At 36.1% G+C, this 15,565-nt stretch overlaps 1 non-coding gene across 1 annotated transcript; it reads right to left on the reverse strand.

Moving 5' to 3' along the window:
* Nucleotides 1-7,858: 7,858 nt before the first annotated feature.
* LOC148580027 (small nucleolar RNA R71) lies at nucleotides 7,859-7,966 on the reverse strand. The gene has a single exon (XR_015896905.1). It is a non-coding gene; the product is annotated as a small nucleolar RNA R71 (small nucleolar RNA).
* Between the last annotated feature and the right edge of the window lie 7,599 nt (nucleotides 7,967-15,565).

The raw sequence follows: 15,565 nt of genomic DNA on the forward strand, positions 1-15,565 counted from the left end.
TAAAGATAGAGTTGAGGATTGGAGTTGCTTTGCCTTTCTGAATTAACTCCGGTATTACTACTCTTTTTGCTTGTGAGTAATTTTTTCAATGGCAGGCAATATGTGATTGACATTGGTTTGAGCAGCTGCCAATACTCCTCTAGATCTGAACCCCAGGTTTAGTGCAGATCCATTCTGATTGAGGGTGAAGCTCGTGGATTAGCCGTCTGAGAGATATATAAACATAGCTGTTAGTTCGTCCTTGTCTAGTGAAAGACGCATTCTGAACCCAAGTAGATGCGGGTGTTTGTCAGGCACGTTTGTCTTAATGTGATGAACAGAGCTAATTGGTTAGATCATCTTATTCACCACGATGAAGATCGGGATATACATCTTAGAGATAGATCAAGCACGGATCGAAGAAGAAACAGAAATACTTTTATTAATTCATAGGACTCAGCAGGGCTCCTCCCCTCAACCTAGGAGGTTTAGAAACTTATACTGAGGTAGAAGACAATGATAAACATGTATAATGAGAAAAAGTGATGATAGTTACATAGATTTAATCCCTTAAATACCAAACAGATGACTAGTTAGGGTGAAACAGTCTATTTAGTGCTAAAATCCACTTCTTGGGCCCACTTAGTGAGTGTTTGGGCTGAGCTTTGATGAGATCCACGTACTATGAGACTCATTGGGCGTGAAATGCCAACTAGGAGGTCCTCTCTGGGCCTTTGGATGCTCGGCTCTACTCTTTGGGCGTTGGACGCCGGAAAGGGGGCAGGAAGCTGGCATTGGACGCCAGTTTTGGGCCTTCTAATCTAAAGCAAAGTATAGAGTATTAAATATTACTAGAAAGCTCTGGAAGTCAGCTTTCCATAGCCGTTGAGAGTGCTCCATTTAGACTTCTGTAACTCCAAAAAAGCTCTTTCAAATGGAGGCAAGTCAGATCTGGACAGCATCTGCAGTGCTTTCTTTGTCTTTGAATCAGACTTATGCTCCAACTCCTCAATTTCAGCCAGAAAAATACCTGAAATTGTCCAAAAATACAGAAACTCATACTAGAATCCAAAAATGTGAATTTAACACTAAAACCTATAAGAACTTAATAAAAACTAAATAAAAACTACTAAAAACTATATGAAAATGATGTCAAAAAGCGTATAAAATATGCACTCATCACTCATTATATATTATTTTTGGATCATAAAATTATATAAATTGTAGGATCCTTGTGTGTTTTGGTTATTGGTACAATTACATCTATCTCTAATAATAAGAATTGGTAGTACTCAGTTTGTTTGTGTGGTGAAAAAATAAATGCAGTCCAATCTAAGGTTTTTTTGTCACCTTTGGTTGACACATTGTTGTGATGGAGTTTTGAGATTATGTTATAAACTCTATTAATTCCTATTTATACATTGTTAATTAGTAGATTTTTTGCTTAGTTTATAGCTTTTCAACTATTTAGAAAAAATTTTGTTGTTATTGTGTTTGTGTAGATGCAAAGTAAACGTTTTTGTTAATAATGCTGGTGGTTGCAATGTATTAATAATTCTCCACAATGATGTTCAAAACTTAATGTAAAGAAAATGTTCTGAGGTTTTAATACTTGATGACTCCTTCATCTGGTTAGTTTCTTGACAAATGTCTTCTAAACTAAATCAATTTATTATTATGTATTTATTTACATCAAATGTTAAATTCTAGTGAAAAAGGTGGATAATTTACAACTATGAGTTTGATAACAATTAATTTATTCTATATAATGTTATAAGTAATACTAAAAAGGTGTATAATTTACAACTAATATTGAGAATTTATATGAGAAGTAGTTAAGGTCCTCTAAAAGATTTCTAAAATAGTATATTATGTGAAATTTTATACCTTCTATATTCATGTCTTTGATCTTTATGGCTTCTTTCATTCTTTTTGTCCTTCTATATTCAGATATTGATTTTGTTATTCTTCCATTATTAGAACAATCAATTTCACTTGGATGCATCTAATTTTTTGTACAAATTGATTTAAAAAAAATTGGTATTCATGGTTAATCCTCAGCCCGTTGAGAGTGACACAATATGCACTGTGTATAATGTTTATAAAGTTCTTACCCATGAATTTATGATAAAGTTGATTGAACGTGTTGAAGATCGTGTTGTAAATGTGGTTAGTTTAGTTTTTTCTATTGCCTTCCAACTTATTTTTTATAACTGTTTCTTCATTTTTTTTAGTAATATGAGTAGCAATGATATTATCTTTTCTATCAAAACATGTATAATTAGTGGATTGTTGGTTCGTCTTCAAATGTGGCTTCTATTGAAGATCCTATTTAACTTTTTTCTGGTTCAGTATTATTTAATGTAAGTTTTCATCTTTGTGTTGTATTCTCAACCATTTTTTTCTTCATGTTGCATATTTGTAGAATCAGTTCTTTATTCTTTAAGTAGTTGTTCTTTTATAAAATTTAGTGAATTTAAGAAATATCTTTTTTCCATGTCTTATTTTGTAGCACATCTCTGTTTGTGTTGTAACAACTGCCCCGCATCCTTTCTAGAAAATTTGATTTTTGAAATTTGAAAATCAATTAGGAGATAGGTTTAGAATTTTAAATTACAGATAGAAATCTAACAACCACCCTTCTTTTGAATTTAAAAAATACCTCAATCACACTTACCACCAAAAGTATATAAATAAGGGTACACCGATAGGTAGAAAATCACCCCTCTCAAACACTAATCCTCCTCCTTCTCTTCCTACAAAAATATTCTGTGTGCAAACACAAAATTCAACCTTATAGTCAATAAAGAGGCGTTAGAAAAAGTAGGGAATTATGCTTTTTACTTTTATGTTTGGCATGTATTATACTCTGTTTTTTTTTTTACCATCTATGTTGTCCTTATCATGTTATCATGGTTGTGTGTCCTGTGGCATTACTCCTCTTTTTTCATTCCTTTAAACACATATATCATGTTTGTATTCAAAGTTTTCCCCATATACAAAGCCATAATTGTTTAAAACCTTTTGATCAAGAGTACCTGCATATTTGTGAAGTTTCATGATGAATGTTATTCCTATAATTGTTACTACTACCTTACAAGCCATTTAAGTCGAGAGTACATGTCTTTTTATAAATCTTGTTCAATTATTTAAGCTACCATATTTTCATTATGTACATTAAAAATATGATCCTTTAATTTATGCCATTATGTCATTAATATCCCATTAAAGACAAGAGTATATGCCTTTTTATAAGCTTTGTTCGATTATTTAATATGCCATATTTTCATTATGTGCATTAATATGATCCTTTAATTTTGTCATTATGTTATTAATATTCCTTTAGATCAAGAGTACATCCCTTTTTATAAGCTTTGTTCAATTGTTAAATATGCACTATTTTTCATTATGTGCATTAATATGATTCTTTACGTTATGTCATTATGTTATTAATATTCCTTTAGGTCAAAAGTACATACTCTTTATAAGCTTTGTTCGATTATTCAATATGCCCTATTTTATGTGTTTTAATAAGATCTTTTAATTTATGCCATTATGTTACTAATATCTCTTTAATTAGAGAGTACATGCATATCCTGTGCCATATAACTATGGTATCATTATTTCACATATTCTGTTTATCGTTATATCTGTCTATCTTCTTGCATGATCGTCTCCTTGTGTATACCTAAACAACCCTGTTTGTAAATTGAACTGAAGGGATGATCCTTCGGTAAGGGAAGCTAACCGCCAAAGAAAAGATAATCGAGATGATCCTTCGGTAAGGGAAGGTGATCGAATAGAGATTATCCTTCGGTAAGAAAAGGTGATCGGCAAACTTTTGGGAACCTTTGGTAAGGAAAGGGGACTCTGATGAGCAGATAATTTATACGCTTTTTGGCAGTGTTTTTACATAGTTTTCAGTATAATTTAATTAGATTTTAGTCTATTTTTATTAGTTTTTAATTAAAAATTACATTTCTGGACTTTACTATGAGTTTGTGTGTTTTTCTGTGATTTCAGGTATTTTCTGGCTGAAATTGAGGGACCTGAGCAAAAATCAGATTCAGAGGTTGAAGAAGGACTACAGATGCCGTTGGATTCTGACCTCCCTGCACTCAAAGTGAATTTTCTGGAGCTACAGAACTCCAAATGGCGCGCTTCCAATTGCGTTAGAAATTAGACATCCAGGGCTTTCCAGCAATATATAATAGTCCATACTTTGCCCGAGTTTAAATGATGCAAACTGGCGTTGAACGCCAGTTCTATGTTGCAGTCTGGTGTTCAGCGCCAGAAACAAGTTGCAAAGTAGAGTTCAACGCCAGAAACACGTTACAAACTGGTGTTCAACTCCAAGAATGACCTCTCCACGTGTAAACTTCATGCTCAGCCCAAGCACACACCAAGTGGGCCCCGGAAGTGGATTTCTGCATCAATTACTTACTTCTGTAAACCCTAGTAACTAGTTTTTATAAATAGAACTTTTTACTATTGAGTTTTCATCTTTACTTTCATCTTTAGATCACGTTTGGGGGATGGCCATTCGGCCATGCCTGGACCATTATCACTTATGTATTTTCAACGGTAGAGTTTCTACACTCCATAGATTAAGGTGTGGAGCTCTACTGTTCCTCAAGGATTAATGCAAAGTACTACTGTTTTTTTATTCAATTCAACTTATTCCGCTTCTAAGATATTCATTCGCACTTCAACATGAATGTGATGATCGTGACAAAGTCATCATCATTCCCCTATGAACGCGTGCCTGACAACCACTTCCGTTCTACCTTCGATTGAATGGATATCTCTTGGATATCTAATACAGGGGACCGAGTCCGAGTTATTAGCGTCTTCGTGGTATAAGTTAGAACCCATGGATGGCCATTCCTGAGATCCGGAAAGTCTAAACCATGTCTGTGGTATTCCGAGTAGGATCTGGGAAGGGATGGCTGTGACGAGCTTCAAACTCGCAAGTGCTGGGCGTAGTGACAGACGCAAAAGGATAGTAAATCCTATTCCAGTATGATCGAGAATCGACAGATGATTAGCCATGCAGTGACACCGCATTGGACCATTTTCACAGGAGGATGGGATGTAGCCATTGACAACAGTGATGCCCTACATAAAGCTTGCCATGGAAAGGAGTAGGATTGATTGGATGAAGACAGCAGGAAAGCATAGATCAGAGGAACGAAAGCATCTCTATACGCTTATCTGAAATTCTCACCAATGAATTACATAAGTATCTCTATCTTAGTTATATTCTATTTATCTTTTATTCATCACTTTACAAAACTATTTGAATCCGCCTGACTGAGATTTACAAGGTGACCATAGCTTGCTTCAAGCCGACAATCTCTGTGGGATCGACCCTTACTCACGTAAGGTTTATTACTTGGACGACCCAATGCACTTGCTGGTTAGTTGTACGAAGTTGTGAAATAGATATAAGATCATGAACATGCGTACCAAGTTTTTGGCGCCGTTGCCGGGGATTGTTCGAGTTTGGACAACTGACGGTTCATCTTGTTGCTCAGATTAGGTAACTTTATTTTAATTTTAAGTTTTTGTTTTTATTCTTTTAATTTTCGAAATACTTTCAAAAAAATAATATATTTTTTCTTCAAAATTTTTAAGAATGAATTCTAGTGTTTCATGAAGCATGTTAAAGCCTGGCTGGCTGTAAAGCCATGTCTAAATTCATTTGGACTGAGGCTTCCAAACCATCATCACAAGAGCAAGCTAGTTGTTGCTAATCAAATTTGCTGTTGTATGACTGGTTTGCATTCTAAAGCTTGGCTGGCCATTGGCAATGTCTAGTGTTTTGGACCGAAGCTTTCACTGAAAGCTTGGCTGGCTAGTGAGCCATGTCTAATTCATGGACTGAAGCTTTAGACTAAGAGTGCAAGATTCCTGGAATTCATATTAAAAATTTTGAAATCCTTATTTTTCTTTTTCAAATAATTTTCGAAAAATCCAAAAAAATTTATAAAATCATAAAAATCAAAAATATTTTTTATGTTTCTTGTTTGAGTCTTGTGTCAAATTTTAAGTTTGGTGTCAATTGCATATTCATCTTGCATTTTTTCGAAAATTGCATTCATGCATTGCATTCATCATGATCTTCAAGTTGTTCTTGATAAACTTTCTTGTTTGATCTTCATATTATATTGTTTTGTGTTGTATGGTGTTTTTCATATGCATTCTTGCATTCATATTGTCTAAGCATTAAAAATTTCTAAGTTTGGTGTCTTGCATGTTTTCTTTTCTTGAAAATCTTTCAAAAATAAGTCCTTGGTGTTCATCTTGACATTCAAAGTGTTCTTGGTGTTCATCTTGACATTCATAGTGTTCTTGCATACATCACATGTTTTGATCCAAAATTTTCATGCATCGAGTCTTTTTGATGTTTTTCTCTTTCTTTATTAAAATTCAAAAATAAAAAAAATATCTTTTCCTTTTTCACTCATAAATTTTCGAAAATTTGAGTTGACTTTTTCAAAACTTTTCAAAATTTAATTGTTTCTTATGAGTCAAATCAAATTTTCAATTTAAAAATCTTATCTTTTTCAAAATCTTTTTCATTTTTCTTATTTATTTTCGAAAATTTTAAAAATCTTTTTCAAAAATCTTTTTCTTAATTTTATCTCATAATTTTCGAAAATATTATCAACAATTAATGTTTTGATTCAAAATTTTTCAAAGTTGTTACTTGCCTATTAAGAAAGGTTCATTCTTTAAATTTTAAAATCCTATCTTTTAGTTTCTTGTTAGTCAAGTAATCAACTTTAATTTTCAAAAATCAAATCTCTTTAATTTCCTTTTTAAATCTTTTTCAAATTAAATTTCAATCACATCTTTTTCAAAATTTGATTTCAAAATCTTTTTTAACTTCTTATCTTTTTCAAAATTTGATTTTCAAATCTTTTTCAATTAACCACTTAACTTTTCGTTTGATTCTTATCTTTTTCAAAACTGCCTAACTAACTCTCTACCTTTAATTTTCGAAAATTCCTTCCCTCTTTTTCAAAAATTTTATTTTAATTAACTAATTATTTTAATTTTAATTTAACTTCAATTTTAATTTCGAATTTTACATTTAAATTTAAAATATTTTTATTTTATTTTGTTAAACTTTTGAAATTCTCTCACCTCTCATCCCCTTCTACTTATTTATTCATCTACTAACACTTCTCTTCCACTCAAAATTCGAACCCCATCTCCCTCTCTGTGTTCGAGTTTTTCTCTTCTCCTTATCATATTCTTCTCTTCTTCTACGTACATAAAGGAACCTCTCTTTACTGAGGCAAAGAGGATCCCTATTATTTTCTGTTCTCTTCTTTTTCATATGAGCAGGAACAAGGATAAGAACATTCTTGTTGAAGCTGATCCTGAACCTGAAAGGACTCTGAAGAGGAAGCTAAGGGAAGCTAAAGCACAACTCTCTGGAGACAATCTGATAGAAATTTTTGAAAAAGAAGACAATATGGCTGAAAATAATAACAATGCAAGGAGGATGCTTGGTGACTTTACTGCACCAAATTCCAATTTACATGGAAGAAGCATCTCAATCCCTGCCATTGGAGCAAACAATTTTGAGCTTAAACCTCAATTAGTTTCTCTGATGCAACAGAACTGCAAGTTTCATGGACTTCCATCTGAAGATCCTTTTCAGTTCTTAACTGAATTCTTGCAGATCTGTGATACTGTTAAGACCAATGGGGTTGATCCAGAGGTCTACAGGCTTATGCTTTTCCCATTTGCTGTAAGAGATAGAGCTAGAGTATGGTTGGACTCTCAACCTTAGGATAGCCTGAACTCTTGGGATAAGCTGGTCAAGGCTTTCTTAGCCAAGTTCTTTCCTCCTCAAAAGCTTAGTAAACTTAGAGTGGATGTCCAAACCTTCAGACAGAAGGAAGGTGAATCCCTCTATGAAGCTTAGGAGAGATATAAGAAACTGACCAAAAAGTGTCCTTCTGACATGCTTTCAGAATGGACCTTCCTGGATATATTCTATGATGGTCTGTCTAAGCTATCAAAGATGTCATTGGACCATTCTGCAGGTGGATCCATTCACCTAAAGAAAATGCCTGCAGAAGCTCAAGAACTCATTGACATGGTTGCTAATAACCAGTTCATGTACACTTCTGAGAGGAATCCTGTAAGTAATGGGACGCCTCAGAAGAAGGGAGTTCTTGAAATTAATGCTCTGAATGCCATATTGGCTCAGAATAAACTATTGACTCAGCAAGTCAATATGATTTCTCAGAGTCTGAATAGAATGCAAGCTGCATCCAACAGTACTCAAGAGGCATCTTCTGAAGAAGAAGCTTATGATCCTGAGAACCCTGCAATAGCAGAGGTAAATTATATGGGTGAACCTTATGGAAACACTTATAACCCCTCATGGAGAAATCACCCAAATTTCTCATGGAAGGATCAATAAAAGCCTCAACAAGGCTTTACTAATGGTGGAAGAAACAGGTTTAACAATAGTATACCTTCTCCATCATCTTCTCAGCAACAGACAGAGAACTCTGAACAAAATACCTCTAATTTAGCAAACTTAGTCTCTGATCTGTCCAAGGCCACTGTAAGTGTCATGAGTGAAACAAGGTCCTCCATAAGAAATTTGAAGGCACAAGTGGGCCAGCTGAGTAAGAAAATCACTGAAACACCTCCTAGTACTCTCCCAAGCAATACAGAAGAGAATCCAAAGAGAGAGTGCAAGGCCATTGATATAACGAATATGGCCGAACCTACAAGGGAGGAAGAGGATGTGAATCCCAGTGAGGAAGACCTCCTGGGACGTCCAGTGATCAACAAGGAGTTTCTCTTTGAGGAACCAAAGGACTCTGAGGCTCATCTAGAGACCATAGAGATTCCATTGAACCTCCTTATGTCCTTCATGAGCTCTGATGAGTATTCTTCTTCTGAAGAGAATGAGGATGTTACTGAAGAGCAAGTTACCAAGTACCTTGGTGCAATCATGAAGCTGAATGCCAAATTATTTGATAATGAGACTTGGGAAGATGAACCTCCCTTGCTCATCAGTGAACTGAGTGGTCTGGATCAACTGACATTGCCTCAGAAGAAACAGGATCCTGGAAAGTTCTTAATACCTTGTACCATAGGCACCATGACCTTTGAGAAGGCTCTGTGTGACCTTGGGTCAGGGATAAACCTCATGCCACTCTCTGCAATGGAGAAACTGAGAATCTTTGAGGTGCAAGCTGCCAGAATCTCTTTAGAGATAGCAGAAAACTCAATAAAATAGGCTTATGGACTAGTAGAGGACGTGTTAGTAAAGGTTGAAGACCTTTACATCCCTGCTGATTTCATAATCCTAGACATTGGGAAGGATGAGGATGAATGCATCATCCTTGGAAGACCTTTCCTAGCCACAGCAGGAGCTGTGATAAATGTTAACAGAGGAGAATTAGTCCTTCAATTGAATGGGGACTACCTTGTGTTTAAAGTCCAAGGCTATCCTTCTGTAACAATGGAGAGGAAGCATGAAAAGCTTCTCTCAGTACAGAGTCAACCAAAGCCCCCACAATCAAACTCTAAGTTTGGTGTTGGGAGGCCTCAGCCAAACTCTAAGTTTGGTGTTGAATCCCCACATCCAAACTCTAAGTTTGGTGTTGGGAATCTATAAAATTGACCTGATTACCTGTGTGGCTCCGTGAGATCCCACTGTCAAGCTATTGACATTAAAGAAGCGCTTGTTAGGAGGCAACCCAATTTTTATTTATCTAATTTTATTTTTATTTTTATTGTTCTTTCATGTTTTACTAGGTTGATGATCATGTGGAGTCACAAAAACTACAAAAAAAATTCAAAAACAGGATGAAAAACAGCATTAAAAACAGAACACCCTAGAGAAAGGGCTTACTGGCGTTTAAACGCCAATAAGGAGCATCTGGCTGGCGTTTAACGCCAGAACAGAGCATGAAACTGGCATTAAATGCCAGAAACAAGCAGCATTCTGGCATTTAAATGCCAGGAATGCACCCTAAAGGAAAACTGGCGTTCAACGCCAGAAACATGCTACAGACTGGCGTTGAACTCCCAAAACAAGCATGGAAGTGGCGTTTAACGCCAAAAACATGCTGCAATCTGGCGTTAAATGCCAGGATTGCCTACTGAGGGCATTTACACGCCTAATTGGAGTAGGGATGATTAAAGTCCTTGGCCCCATTGGATCCCACAGGATCTCTTCAGCATCTGTGGACCCCACAGGATCTCCACATACCTCCACTCACCTTACCTCCTCATAATCCTATATTACCCTTTCCCAAGAACCCTTCACCAATCACCTCCAATTTCCCTCCAAAACCATCATACACCCACCTACACCCACCCACTCAAAATTCAAACCATCACTCCCTCCTTTTCACACATCATAACCACTTTAAACCCCCAGTAGCCGAACCCTTCCCACACCTCCATCTCCTCCATCTCTTCTTCTTCTCATCCTTCCTTTCTTCTTTTGCTCGAGGACGAGCAAACATTCTAAGTTTGGTGTGGAAAAAGCATTGCTTTTTTGTTTTTCCATAACCATTGATGGCACCTAAGGCCAGAGAAACCTCTAGAAAGAGGAAATGGAAGACAAAAGCTTCCACCTCCAAGTCATAGGAGATGGAGAGATAAATCTCAAGGGTCTATAGCTCAGTGGTAGAATATTTGACTGCAAATCAAGAGATCCCTGAGATACCTCAGGGGATACATTTTCCTCCACACAATTATTGGGAGCAACTAAAGGTGGAACATCAAGGGCACTCCATCATCCTCCATGAAATTAGAGAAGATCAAAGAGCAATGAGGGAGGAGCAACAAAGACAAGGAAGAGACATAGAAGAGCTCAAGGACATCATTAGTTTCTCAAGAAGGAAACGCCACCATCACTAAGGTGGACTCATTCCTTGTTCTTAAATTTTCTGTTTTTTTATTTTTGAGCTTTATGTTTATTTATATTTGTGTCTTATTACATGATCATTAGTGTCTAAGTGTCTATACCTTAAAGTCATGAATATGAATCCATCCTCTCTTAAATGAAAACTGTTTTAAAAACAAAAGAACAAGAAGTACAGGGTTTCAAATTCATCCTTGAAACTAGTTTAATTATTTTGATGTGGTGACAATACTTTTTGTTTTCTGAATGAATGCTTGAACAGTGCATATGTCTTTTGAAGTTGTTGTTTATGAATGTTAAATATGTTGGCTCTTGAAGAATAAGGAAAAAGGAGACATGTTATTTGATAATCTGAACAATCATAAAAATGATTCTTGAAGCAAGAAAAAGCAGTGAATACAAAAGCTTGCAGAAAAAAAAATAGCAAAAAAAAAAAGAGAAAGAAAAAGAAAAAGCAAGCAGAAAAAGCCAAAAGCTCTTTAAACCAAAAGGCAAGAGCAAAAAGCCAATAGCCCTTAAAACCAAAAGGCAAGGGTAAATAAAAAGGATTTAAGGCTTTGAGCATCAGTGGATAGGAGGGCCTAAAGGAATAAAATCCTGGCCTAAGCGGCTAAACCAAGCTGTCCCTAACCATGTGCTTGTGGCGTGAAGGTGTCAAGTGAAAACTTGAGACTGAGCGGTTAAACTCGAGGTCCAAAGCAAAAACAGAGTGTGCTTAAGAACCCTGGACACCTCTAATTGGGAACTTTAGCAAAGCTGAGTCACAATCTGAAAAGGTTCACCCAGTTATGTGTCTGTGGCATTTATGTATCCGGTGGTAATACTGGAAAACAAAGTGCTTAGGGCCACGGCCAAGACTCATAAGGTAGCTGTGTTCAAGAATCAACATACTGAACTAGGAGAATCAATAACACTATCTGAATTCTAAGTTCCTATAGATGCCAATCATTCTGAACCTCAATGGATAAAGTGAGATGCCAAAACTATTCAAGAGCCAAAAAGCTACAAGTCCCGCTCATCTGATTGGAGCTAAGTTTCATTGATATTTTGGAATTTATAGTATATTCTCTTCTTTTTATCCTACTTGATTTTCAGTTGCTTGGGGACAAGCAACAATTTAAGTTTGGTGTTGTGATGAGCAGATAATTTATACGCTTTTTGACATTATTTTTACATAGTTTTCAGTATAATTTAATTAGTTTTTAGTCTATTTTTATTAGTTTTTAATTAAAAATCACATTTCTGGAATTTACTATGAGTTTGTGTATTTTTCTGTGATTTCAGGTATTTTCTGGCTGAAATTGAGGGACCTGAGCAAAAATCAGATTCGGAGGTTGAAGAAGGACTGCAGATGCTGTTGGATTCTGACCTCCCTGCACTCAAAGTTGATTTTCTGGAGCTACAGAACTCCAAATGGAGCGCTTTCAATTGTGTTGAAAATTAGACATCTAGAGCTTTCCAGAAATATATAATAGTCCAAACTTTGCCTGAGTTTAGACGACGCAAACTGGTGTTGAACGCCAGTTCCATGTTGCAGTCTGGCGTTCAGCGCCAGAAACAAGTTGCAAAGTGGAGTTCAACGCCAGAAACACGTTACAAACTGGCGTTCAACTCCAAGAATGACCTCTCCACGTGTAAACTTCATGCTCAGCCCAAGCACACACCAAGTGGGCCCCGGAAGTGGATTTCTGCATCAATTACTTGCTTCTGTAAACCCTAGTAACTAGTTTTTATAAATAAGATTTTTTACTATTGAGTTTTCATCTTTAGTTTCATCTTTAGATCACGTTTGGGGGCTGGCCATTCGGCCATGCCTGGACCATTATCACTTATGTATTTTCAACGGTAGAGTTTCTACACTCCATAGATTAAGGTGTGGAGCTCTGCTGTTCCTCAAGGATTAATGCAAAGTACTACTGTTTTTCTATTCAATTCAACTTATTCCGCTTCTAAGATATTCATTCGCACTTCAACATGAATGTGATGATCGTGACAAAGTCATCATCATTCCCCTATGAACGCGTGCCTGACAACCACTTCTGTTCTACCTTCGATTGAATGGATATCTCTTGGATATCTAATACAGGGGACCGAGTCCGAGTTATTAGCGTCTTCGTGGTATAAGTTAGAACCCATGGATGGCCATTCCTGAGATCCGGAAAGTCTAAACCTTGTCTGTGGTATTCCGAGTAGGATCTGAGAAGGGATGGCTGTGACGAGCTTCAAACTCGCGAGTGCTGGGCGTAGTGACAGACGTAAAAGGATAGTAAATCCTATTCCAGTATGATCGAGAACCGACAGATGATTAGCCATGCAGTGACAGCGCATTAGACCATTTTCACAGGAGGATGGGATGTAGCCATTGACAACGGTGATGCCCTACATAAAGCTTGCCATGGAAAGGAGTAGGATTGATTGGATGAAGACAGCAGGAAAGCAGAGATCAGAGGAACGAAAGCATCTCTATACGCTTATCTGAAATTCTCACCAATGAATTACATAAGTATCTCTATCTTAGTTATATTCTATTTATCTTTTATTCATCACTTTATAAAATTATTTGAATCCGCCTGACTGAGATTTACAAGGTGACCATAGCATGCTTCAAGCCGACAATCTCCGTGGGATCGACCGTTACTCACGTAAGGTTTATTACTTGGACGACCCAATGCACTTGCTGGTTAGTTGTACGAAGTTGTGAAATAGATATAAGATCTTGAACGTGCGTATTGAGTTTTTAGCGCCGTTACCAAGGAATGGAATGATCACGATTTCGCACACCAGACTCCCATCAATTTTATGTAATAATATATATTTGTTTCCATAACTTCGTTCTTATGTATGAATAACCTTAATGTAAATTGAACTAAGAGAATGATCTTTCGGTAAGGGAAGGTGATCGATTGAGATGATCTTTCGGTAAGGGAAGGGGACTCCCACCTTTTTATACTGGTTTGAGCTCAATACCTTCCATAAAAACTACAAGTTAAGAAAGTAAAAGTATAAAGAAAAGTTTGATTGTGATTATTATTTTTAAGGTTATTTTTCCTAATTTATGGTTATGTTGATTTTTCATAAGCATTATCATTTCTATTTGACTTGCCTATGTCAACGTTACATGCTTTCCTTTTATGCATAGTATGTTTTACGTTTTACCAGAAATGTTCATAATACGTGCCATGTCATATAATTTTTAAAATCCCATAAGTGGGCTGGAGATAGATATGGAAGTGTTACATAGCACTCCTATTGAGATCTTTTAAGTTCTCACCCTTCTTTCTTTCTCATACTATCTCTAGAGGAGCACGGCACGGGTAGAGATGACGTAGCGCCCCCGAGGGTGAATTCTAAGTATGATCCCTCAAAGCACGCCTGGGTAGTTACGACCACTACTATTGTGCTCCAAACTATCTACTTAGGTCGAGATTTTGTAAGAGGAGACCCCCAATTGCCTGTCATAACCTTCCTAGATACGATTGCTTCAACACCCAAGAAACGGTCACCCGAGGTGGTCTACCTCGAATCGGATTCTGAGACAGAGGAAGAGGAGTCCAACAGCCCTAGCCAGGAGAAGGACCCAATGGAAGAGGACCCAGAGAAGAAGTTGACCTTTCGCGGGAGTCCAAAGGTGGAATACGTGCCCTATTCTCCCACTTCAGCATCTTAGTTCACCCTACACAGCAGAACGGGATCTTCACCCAGCGAAAAATTGTTGGAAGAGGATTGCTGGTACCCCAATTCATGGGAGACTGAAAGGTCCCGACAAAAGATAGGATATGATATAAGGATGAGGGTTTCTTCGACGAGATTAGTTAGGACGTGTCAGGTCTTTCGTCATAGTTATGTTTAGGCACTTCCTTTTGATTAGGAAAAACCATACTCATGGGAATCTGGTTGTTATTTTATTTGCTCAAACTTGCTTGTGTGTGTTCAACTCCATCTTTTAGATCATTTATTGATTTTTCCCAAAACTACATGCATACTCCCCTTCTTTCTTGCATAACGATTGAGTCAATTTGCTTTCCAAGAGAGTGACACCCTATCTAAAGGCCTGCAAGGATAGGATTTGGCTTAGGGTGTTACATGTGTTCTGAATGAAATTATTTGCAACAAGATATTGATATCATCAACCAAGCAAAAACTTAAAAATGCCTTTTGTAGAAGTATATAGATGCAAATTGGAATGATAATGAGGAGGCATTGACATCTATGAATATTTAAGATCAGATTCAATTATTGCTAATGTGATTTGCTTTGAATTTACAGTTACAATATGTGATTTATTTTATGTATTAAAGATATGGTACTGTAATTTTGTAGATTTGGGTTGTTGTAAGTTATTTGGATATAGACATATTCTGTTAAAATATTACTTGCTGAATTTTTATATTCTAATTTTTTTTAAGTAATTTACAATTTAAGCTGTAACTTTATTAGTAAAGAGTGAAGCTTATGCTCTAATTAAGAATTTTTAGTTTATGACTTGAGGAATTGATGCATGTATTTCTAATGGATGGTTTAGGAGAAGAAGCTTTGTGAAGAATTTAAGCTAAATATTTTGTTTTCGTGATTTTTTTCTATATAAACTGTATTTGATCAATGGTGATTGTTTAGGATTTTTTGGGATCTTTTCGAGTAAATATGAACTAATTGTTCTTTTTTCTTTTTATA

The sequence above is a fragment of the Arachis ipaensis genome, chromosome B10, assembly GCF_059453495.1.
Source record: "Arachis ipaensis isolate K30076 ecotype BB chromosome B10, ASM5945349v1, whole genome shotgun sequence".
Lineage (NCBI taxonomy): Eukaryota > Viridiplantae > Streptophyta > Magnoliopsida > Fabales > Fabaceae > Arachis > Arachis ipaensis.